Source organism: Balaenoptera ricei, chromosome 21 (genome assembly GCF_028023285.1).
Source record: "Balaenoptera ricei isolate mBalRic1 chromosome 21, mBalRic1.hap2, whole genome shotgun sequence".
Classification (NCBI taxonomy): Eukaryota; Metazoa; Chordata; class Mammalia; order Artiodactyla; family Balaenopteridae; genus Balaenoptera; species Balaenoptera ricei.
Genome location: NC_082659.1, coordinates 38,449,537 through 38,459,536, shown reverse-complemented (window position 1 = coordinate 38,459,536; position 10,000 = coordinate 38,449,537).

Here is a 10,000-nt window from a genome sequence, read left to right as displayed (position 1 = left end):
GGCAGGCCATGGTGGGGGGTGGGGGGGGTGGTGTCTTTTCTTCTGTATCGGTAGAAATGATTTGAAGAGGAGGCAGGATGGGCATAGGTCCACTGCCTCACACCAAGGCCCTTTGGGAGCATTTCAGTGAATCGGGACAGAACATTTTTCTCCGTGCGGGGAGGGAACCGGAATAGGGCACCCCGAAATGGAACCGCTTTGGCACATAGATGAGTTGGAATTTAAGGCGCTTCAGAAACGACGGGTGGGCGACAAGGACCCTCTGCCGCTCTGCCTCTCCCTCTTCTTGCTGACCTGAAAGGAGGACAAAAATCTTCTTCGAGAAGCTCAAGCTCACAGCCCGCCGTTTCGAGTGACTTCTGGCTTGGGCTTCTCCTGCGTGGGGGGCACAGTGCACGCGTTCCTCAGCCGTGGGTTGCTCTCTTCTCGAGCTGTCTTTTGGGGACAGGGGATTCTCAGGCAAGAACTCAGAAGGATCGTTGAGGGAACATCGTTTTTCCTCTCCCACGACTGATGAATGCAGACAGACACACAGGAATCTCGCCCCCCCTTCCCCCCCACCCCCCAAGTGAGAGGAGTCGCCGGACATCCTTGGGGTCACACACAGCCTCCGTGGCTCTTCTATGTTGCCAGGCTACCTGGCCTTCACCGCCCAACCCGCTCCCCCCACGCCCCCAATGAAGTTGCATCATCGTTCATAGTGTAAATGCTGTGAGAAGATAAGCTTTTCAAAATAAAATTCTCCCTGCCTTTCTTTCCCAAGGACACCATGAACACCTACCGTCATGTGCAGTGCTTATTGACCCACCTGGAGGAGGGGACCCTCTCCGACAGACCCAGGAACTCACTTGTTCCGAGTCATCGAGGAGAGGGTGTTTGGTTCTGTGTTTTAAACTGGTGGGCCAATGACACATCACCTCCTAGTAAGCCATCAGGTTCACCGGTTCGGTGGCATGAAGTACATTTACATCCTCCTTGAGTTTGACTTTGAAAGTCTTGGGGCCCTGGGTAGGCCACCCCCAAATGTGCCTCCGTGGCATAGGGATGTTTTGGAATTTGAGTGACAACACCACGAGAGGGGCACTCTGACTCTCCTTTACTTCTCCCCTCTGAAATCAGGAAGAAAATCTCTCACGTGAAAGGGGAGCGGGGGGCGGGAGGTGTAGAGATCATGACGAACTGAACTGCTTTCATGTCTCATGAAATGTTCACGAATCATCCAAGTAGGATTGCTCATAACAGAGGACATAGATGTTGACGAGATAAGAATGTTTAAGGGGAACTTTTCCCCCAATGATTGTTTTCCACAGGCCGACTTCAAGACTTTCCAACATCTCTGGTCATCTCTAGGCTTAGCGGTTGGCTAAGTGCCCTGACAGGGTGAAACCTCAGCGAGTGTCTACATCATCTCCACATAAGATAAAATACTGAAATGTTCATGGCTCCACAAGTCTAAGGGTCTCCCTGCTTTGGACCTTTTACGGAGGAGAGACTGAGCATGTTTGGTTCCATGCCTAGATAGATCTTGTGCTTTAGGGAAAGACTGTACTAGGTAGGAGCCTAGACTTCTACAAACTATTCCATGTTCACACTGTTCACTGTGGTTGGCTTCCTTACTTTCACTGAAGAGGAAAAAAAAAAAAAAAAAGACAGTGTCCAAGGACGAGGCATTCTAAAGAAGGAACGTGTGTGGTCCAAGCTACCTGATGTCGCCATCGTCACGGTAGGAAGAGGACCTTTTTTGGGGGGGGGGAGGGGGGAGGCAAAGTAGAAGGTGTATGGAGATAAGGTTTGGGGGAAGGAGAAAGAGATTTTTGTCCTAAAGGTAGTCATTTCTCAATGGAAAAGAAAGAAAACAAGGGACAAGCTAAAAATGGGCACAGACAATTGGAAAAGGTGTGTGAAGAAAAGTGTCTTTGGAAAGGAATTGGATCCGTGGTCAGGACTGGATAAGATGAGGGTGGATTCAAAGACAGAAATGAGTTTTCGTATCAACATGAAACCAGTGCAAAATTAGAATTTAGTTGTCTCTCTCTGTTAAAAGGACCAGGTTTGGGTTTAGGGTTTGGGTTTTTCTTCTATCGGTCTGCTCTGCCCATCATGAGAGATTAGATTAGATTAGGAAAGGTTTTTTTCCTTTATCTTTAAGGAGAGAGAGAAAGAAAGAGGGGGGGGGGGAGAGAGAGAGAGAGAGAGAGAGGGAGAGAGAGAGAGAGAGAGAGAGAGAGAGAGAGAGAGAGAGGAGAGAGAGAGAGAGAGAGAGAGAGAGAGAGAGAAAGAAAGAGAGAGAGAGAGAGAGAGAGAGAGAGAGAAAGAAAGAAAGAAAGAAAGAAAGAAAGAAAGAAAGAAAGAGAAGCTTATGTCTTTGTCAAAAGTCATCACTTATTTTCTAGGTTGCCTTTATCAGGTCTTGGAGGACTCACATCAACTTAGTCCTCTCGATATTCAAAGAACCAGGTTTGGCTCAGAACTGAAGAAGAAGCTTCTCTCTCTGCCTAGCAAGTCTTTCCTTGGGATGTTGGTGACATGGCTAACGAAGCACTGTTTCACAGTGACCTATCAGATTAAGTGCTTTACAATCTTTTGGATATTTTGGACACATTTGCCCAAAAATTGAAGGACAGATGAAGTCCTTTGGGCTTCGAACGCACTTTGAGATAGGATCCAGGAGGAGAGGGCCCTCAAAATAGCTCAAAAATGTGTTCTCTCTCCTGAGAAATGAGAGAGATGAAACTGAGTAAGTTTCTTGGAGAGGTTCGATGACACGGGAGAGTGTTGTCAAAGAGGAAGGAACAACGTGAAGTCTTCTTTGGCTTGTGCCTGTACACCGATGTGTTCTAACTGTTCCAGAAATGATGGGATCTTTCTTCCCGGAAGTCTTCTCTGCCCTGGCATAAAGTGTTGTCTGTTATCGTCAAAATGGAGGCTCACACGAAAGGGGCTGAACCCAGTATCAGGGAGATGTTCTAACCGACTTTCACGCCAAGGCAGTAACAACAGCCTGTGGAAAGATGGTGGGGGTGGCGGGGCACACGTGGATCAAGTCCATTCTGTCCTTTCAACAGCCGGTCGGGGCTATGGCAGACGGGAGACGGTGGCCCAGCCGGTTGCTCCCTGGCCAACCTCCCCCCTCCCCCACACCTTGCATTCCTTCACCCGCCCGTGGTGCCTCCAAGATGACTCCAACTGTAAATAGACATTGGCAGGAAGACTTCTACAGTCTACCGGCAACGTCTGACCTGTCATGCTTGTAACCCTGGGGGGGAAAAATCATTTTTCTCTATGGAAAGAAAACCTCCTCTCTCTGGATCCTCTGAACCCCAGCCACTGGACTTCATTCCACTGCCACTTAGTAGGGGTCATCCAAACATCCTTGTATGTTTTCCGTGTGGGTTGAAGTCTTCCCTCGCTGCAAGCCTGATGTCCTCACCGTGGCACAGAGACTGTTAAAAAAACAAAATGTGTTTGCCACTTGGGGTCTACCTTCCACAGCCTCCCGTGTGATCAGATCAAGGCACCCGCTTCTCTGGGAAAATCCTACAATCCTTCACAAAAGCTCTTGTAAACTTTTTGGAACCGTCACTCGTCCAGTCACCCTCAATCATCAGGCAAGGTCGGCAGGACCGATGGAAAAACTGGACTCCAAGAAGAACAAGAATGACTTACATGGGGTTGAATGAACTGATGAATAGGACGACAACGTGTATGACTACTTGTGTAAAACAGGACTGCTTGGGGAAGCGGGGGATAGATAACTTAGGAAGTTGAGATGAACACATACACATTACTGTACATAAAATAGGTAATCAACAAACACCTCCTACTATATAGCACAGGAAACTCTACTCACTACTTTGTAATAACGTATGAGAGAAAAGAATCTGAAAAAGAATATCTATATAAAGTATTTTGATATATATATAAAGAGAGAGAGAGAGAGAGAGAGAGAGAGAGAGAGAGAGGGAGAGAGGGAGAGAGAGAGAGAGAGGGAGAGAGGGAGAGAGAGGGAGAGAGGGAGAGAGGGAGCGATTAGGACTGATTGTTAAATCTTTTGTTTTCCAGATACAAGGAAAAACAAAAACAAACAAACAAAACCCAATTTTCTTCTTTTATTTTTAAAGGGGGACGTCCATTTGGTAACTCATACCTCTGTCAGCAGGATAGAATCACTGATCTTTTTCTCCCTACTTTCCTTAATTCAGAAACTCTCAGTGAGGCTTCTTATTTCCCTGGCAATAGAGTTATTCGCATATGTTACTTGGAGGCCAAAATTATGTTTCCATAAAACGGGGATACACACTTGTGGATATGAAATTCTGGTGCTACTCACTTCCCTTAGGGAGTTGTTCTTAACCTGAAAACTGGACTGCATTCCGAAGTTTTTTGAGTTCCCTCCAATATCTGGCTATGACTCTCTCCATGAACGTTTGCCATTTTCTCCCACCCTTTTGACTTGGCATCACTGAGAACTAAAACGGCCCTTTGCCTGAAGCCCTGCAAACGGAAGCTAGAGAACTTGACGAAAACCTTAGAGAAACGGCCACAACGGCTCCTATGGAAAAAGTCCTCGTTCCTGTTTCTGTGAGAGCCACTCCGAAATTTGAACCAAACACCCGACGACATCATCAGAGTTATTTCAAACTTCTAAAGTTGCTTCGACCCTGACATCTAGATCTAGAAATCTCCTTGACTCAGACACACACACACACACACACACACACACACACACACACACACACAGTCACCAGCTCAGCTTTAATATGTTCCAAGGAACTTTCAGAGGAGGGAACTGTTGGGCTCCAGAGTAGGCCGCCCCAAAATGTGCCTCCATGCTCTATTGATTATTTTGAATTCAAGTGACTTAAGAACCGGCCAGCACAAGAGGGACACACTGGCCCTCCTTTCTGTCCTCCTGCGGAGGAAGATCTCAAGTGAAGACGTCTGCTTTCACGCGTGTCCATGATTCTCAAATGGTGTAGTGGGGTTTCCTGGGTTAGGAAAAGGAGGGGACTCCTTTTGCCTGGAAAAACGGCCTGTTTCTCACACATCCTCCTCCCATCCCTTCCTCTCTCCCTCCTTCCCTCCCTGCAGTTTGGAGGGGGCAGCCTAAGGGTGGGGGAAACTGGGGAAAGAAAAAAGAAAAAGCCATTCATTAAAGAGAAGCTCGAGGCAAAGTCAAACGCTCCGACTTGACCGGAGAGCTTTCTGCATTTGAATGGAGCGATTGAACGAGGCCCTGCCGAATGAATCGTCCGGACCTCCCCTCCCCCGCTCCTGGCAAAGGTCAGTCCAGGGGACTTAGGAAGGAGCGCTGGAGAAGGAACAGGGGTGGGGGTGGGGGTGGGGGCGGGAACAACAGACAATAGCCGCTGCCTGCCTGCCTGCCTGCCTGCCTGCCTGCCCGCCCGCCGGGCTGAGGCCTGAGGGCTGAGGGCCACCCTGGCTCCTGCAACACAATCCCTTCCAAGAAACTGCTGTGATGACTATTTGGCAGTGAATGATCAAATCTGAACTCTCTTGGCCTATTTCTGCAAAAGGCCCGAGTCTCAGCTACGACAGATTCTCTGGATTTCTTGGCACATGGACTGACCCTCAATCTCCCATCCTGTCAGATCCTCCTTTGTACACACACCTCCACTGGAAGGGTTCTTTGGCCTCGTCCAGAAAACGAACAAGCAAGAACAAACACACAAACAGACTGAATTGATGTGTTGGTATTTGTTGGAAAGAAACATGCTCCTCTCACACACCTGAGGGCAGGAAGCGAAGGCAGGTTCTCAGCAGGAGGGGGACGGGGAACCTGAACCGAGGTCGGTCAGCGGTCCCCCCCAACTTCTCTCCCAGGTCACGTGGGCCTCCCCTCCCCGCCTCTCTCTGCGCCCCCCTGCCCTGGTTCTGATATTTCACTTGGGAAACTTCTCTAGGCCGACCGAGATGCCAGCTTGCTGTCCTGCTGCTTCATGTCCATCTCTACCAGCCGTGCCCAAAAGGCACGTGAAATCATGGACAGCAAATAGCGCCCCCAGAGCTGTGTGTGTGTGTGTGTGTGTGTGTGTGTGTGTGTGTGTGCGCGCGCGCGCGCGCCAATTTTCCAGGAAGCGGTGAGGGAGCAAAGGGAGGGCTGGGTGAAGGAATCCTGGGTGCCCGTCATCGCACACCCCGCAGAGCACCATTTATTTCTATCTCCATGTCTGAAAGACACTTAGTCCTCATTTCAGCAACTTGATGGTGATTCCCCTTCTAAATGCGTGACAAAACCTATGAAGTACTGGACTCATTGAATCTGTCACTGCTAACAGGGCCCAAGGAGTTTTCAATCGATGGCAGGAAAAGCTATGATCCTAAACCTAAAACTGCCAAGAATTCCTATAGATGGAGTTATCATGGACCGACTTCTGGTGATACGTGCCATGGGGGCTCCCATTTGACAAACCGGAATGGGATAGGTAGACCCAGTCATCCCATGTTTTACCTCAAGCTGGAGAAGCAGAGAATATCATCTAAAAGCCTACCTTCATGGCGTCTCAGTGCTCAGGGCTCTTCCTTCTCGGGGATCTTGTGTTCTGTAGGGATAATTCACGTGCTGGGGCAGTAGGTTCCCAATATCAGCTTGTGAAATGGATTAAATGATGTCTTCCTTTTAAAAAGATAAAGATTATTTGGAAAAGTTATTAATAGTGAACACATGATGTTATCCTCTCTGATCTATAAACTAGAGTTGACCGTTGAACAGCCAACATGGAGGGTTACGGGTGCCGAGCCCACGCACTGAAAATCCATGGATAACTGCACAGTCAGGGCCCTGTATCTGCGCTTCCACCTCCGGGGACTCAGCAACCACAGATCCTGCAGTGCCATAGTGCACGGCTATGGGAAACATCCACCTATGAGTCACACACACACACGCACACACGCACATGCACAGGTTTCAACTTTGTTGTGTTTATTCTTGTGGCCACTCATCCTTGACATGTGCGTGCATACCTATTTGGACAGTAATGTAACAGGTAACCCCCATCACTTGTGTTCTACTTTTTTACTGACCATTGAAACTTAGTTCCTGATTGACCCTAGGGTTTGTAATTATGTTTACAACTTCATAAAAATAGAAAGTCCCTCACTGATCGACAGCGAGTGTATGAAAGGAAAATTGACCCATTCTGACTCAGGGCAACATTTCCTGGTTTTGAAAGACACACACCCATTCGGTAGTGCTTACATATGTCCAAGCACTGATCCACTGAAGTGGGGTTGCTTTCTTTCTTGGTACCAAACTTTGCATTCTCAAAATACTTCGCCATCTACCTATTTATGCTGTAGATTTGTAGTAATAGACAATCTCCAAACGTCTGAACCTTGTCTCAATCGTGGGGCTCACACATTCTTTATAGAGTCAGTATATTCCCAGCATTCATTTCTTGATGTGAACTAGGTGAGGAATTTGCCATTGTGACGTTAGAATTGGCACCTCCTTGGTGTGAGGACACCAAGGGATAAGGGACCACTGAAGAATGTCCTTCCTTCACCGTGCTGAGACTATTTTATTCAGTGTGAATCCTCTCATGTCCTACAAGTGCTGGCTCCATGGCGAATGGGATTCTCCCATGCATTGCATCGGATTTCTTCTACAGCGGTGATTGTGTGGTCTGGCCCAAGACGACCGCCGGCTGTCCTCCTAGTAAAGCTTGTGCTGCCTTCCCTACCGCGTCAGGGATGCATCCCACTCTGAGCTGTCTGTGTGTGTTGAGGCTGGAGCGCCAACTGAAGGTTCTTCCACCGTGGTTCCAGGCTTAGGGTTTCTCCCCACATGATTTTCTTCGGCTTAAAGAGGGTAATTTCTGGCTGAAGGCTCTACCTCACTGATCTCAGACACAGGGTTTCTGCTGTGTGTGACTTCTCTGGTGTTTACAAGGACGAGTGCACTGGGTAATGTCTTACAAGATGTGTCAGGAAAACTACTTTCTCAGGGGAGTCTGCGGTGGGCATTACCTGCCCTTCTCCCCTAGTGGCCAGGCTTCTCTCCACACTGACTCGAATGAGCCTGGAGCCCACCTGGATTCAGGACTCTGGGAAATCCTCTTGCATCCTCCTCATCTCTCCTCCTGCTCCAGCTGTGAAAGCACATCTGATTGGTGCAGCCGATAACGTGTTTCGTGGGAAACATGGACCTGGATTTGGAGCCCTGCGTTGGAACCTGCGTGTGGTCTTCAGGTTCACGTCAGGAGGAGGAGCGAGGCGAAGGAACGTTAAAGAGCAGCACGGCGGGGGGGGGGGGGGGGGGGGGGGGAAGGGCGTCCTGAGCACACGGGGAAGGGCGTCCTGAGCACACGGGGAAGGGCGTCCTGAGCACGGGGAAGTACGCCCAGCCCTTCCCCAGAGCAGGAGGGACGCTGACTTTGGGCTCAGGTATTCAGGAACTGTCTGCTGATGCTCAGGTCCCAGACCAGAAACAGACTGTGAAATCCTTTGTTTTTCTAACGAGGGTGAATCCATTGTTCCATAGTGGATCGAACATTATTTTCAAAAAACCATATTCAATAACATCAGCTCCCTCGGAAGGCCAACCACCCCCCACCCCACCCCCCATCCCCATGAACTCTCTTTTAAAGGGAAAATGTCTGCTATGATGACGAGTGTTGTGCCAAACTCTGCCACGGTTTCAAGAGCAGAGGAGCTGGTTAGGAACTACCTATCACGTTGATCCATCCACTGGATGCAGGCGTGCCATGAGGTGAGTGTCCTGCACTGTTCTGAGTGTTAGATATGGAGCAGAAAGGAAGACGTGTGATTGTGGCCAGAAATTGTCCATCCTGGTGGGATCCTGAAAAAAAAAAAAAATTAAAAAGAAAGAAAGAAAGAAAGAAGCACATCCCCTTCAGGCAGATGTGGATGCTCTGTAAGTGTATAGGCATCGGCGTGGTGGGGGGCAGAATACGCAAAGCTCCTCTGGGTAATCTTTTATCAGATAAATGGCTGTGGACAGACTCACCCATGGACACCAGATAACTGAGGTCCTCCAGCAGCACAGCTCTAGACAGCATCCCCTGGAATTTGCTCATCAGGGCGCACTCTTCCTGGGTGAAGGTCGCACACACCCTTGAGACTCACTGATATTTAAAGACATGGTGGATATTCTGGCTCGGCCTGCGCCATCCCCACAATGTCCAAAAGTGACGGTCGAGATGACAAAACTGGAGAAAGACAGGTGTGTCTATCGCAAGCTCAGACACTGTTTGAGGTGCAGTTGACTATTCCCCTGGGTTGACTTGGCACGTGCCTTTCAGATGCATCACGGAGATACGCACACTCCTGACTCAGGGTGACCTCATCGCAAGGGGATATGACATGAGGGGCGTTGAGCAATAACCCGGACCTTCCACACACACACACACACACACGCACACGCACACGCACACGCACACGCACACACACACACCCCACCCCCCCACACCCCCCCACACCCCCCCACACACACACAAAAGAGGCTCGCGGGAGTAAAAGATTAACGTTACCTCTGTTGACACCCACGACTGTACCTAGTTGTCACGAGACAGGAAGCTCAACTGTACATTTAACCCTTATCTGTTCCTGTGCTTTCTTGCAGAAAATCCTCGTGCGCTTCTTTCGCCTCGTGGAAGCGCTTGCTATTCCCCATAGGTAGCCACCGTGGAACCAGCTGCTGCTGATCCAAGAATGTGGAGGATTTCCGGAAATGATCAGTGATCCCGAGACAGACTCTCCCTTCCGTGATCAAAGCGACTCGACTCGGGGAGCTGTCTCTCGCCTCCCCCCCACCCCACCCCCCCCACATCCCCCCACCCCCCACCCCGCACACCGCCTTCTCCCTTGTGTACAAGCTATGTCTTTCAATTAAAACGTTTTGCCTTGTTAGCCTTAGAGTCTTGTGGAAGCGATCTTCATTTCTATGGTACTGCTGTGCAAGAATCTGGAAAGGGCCCGGTAACGGGTATGTCTGTAGCTCCCTCCTAGAGCTGGCCTG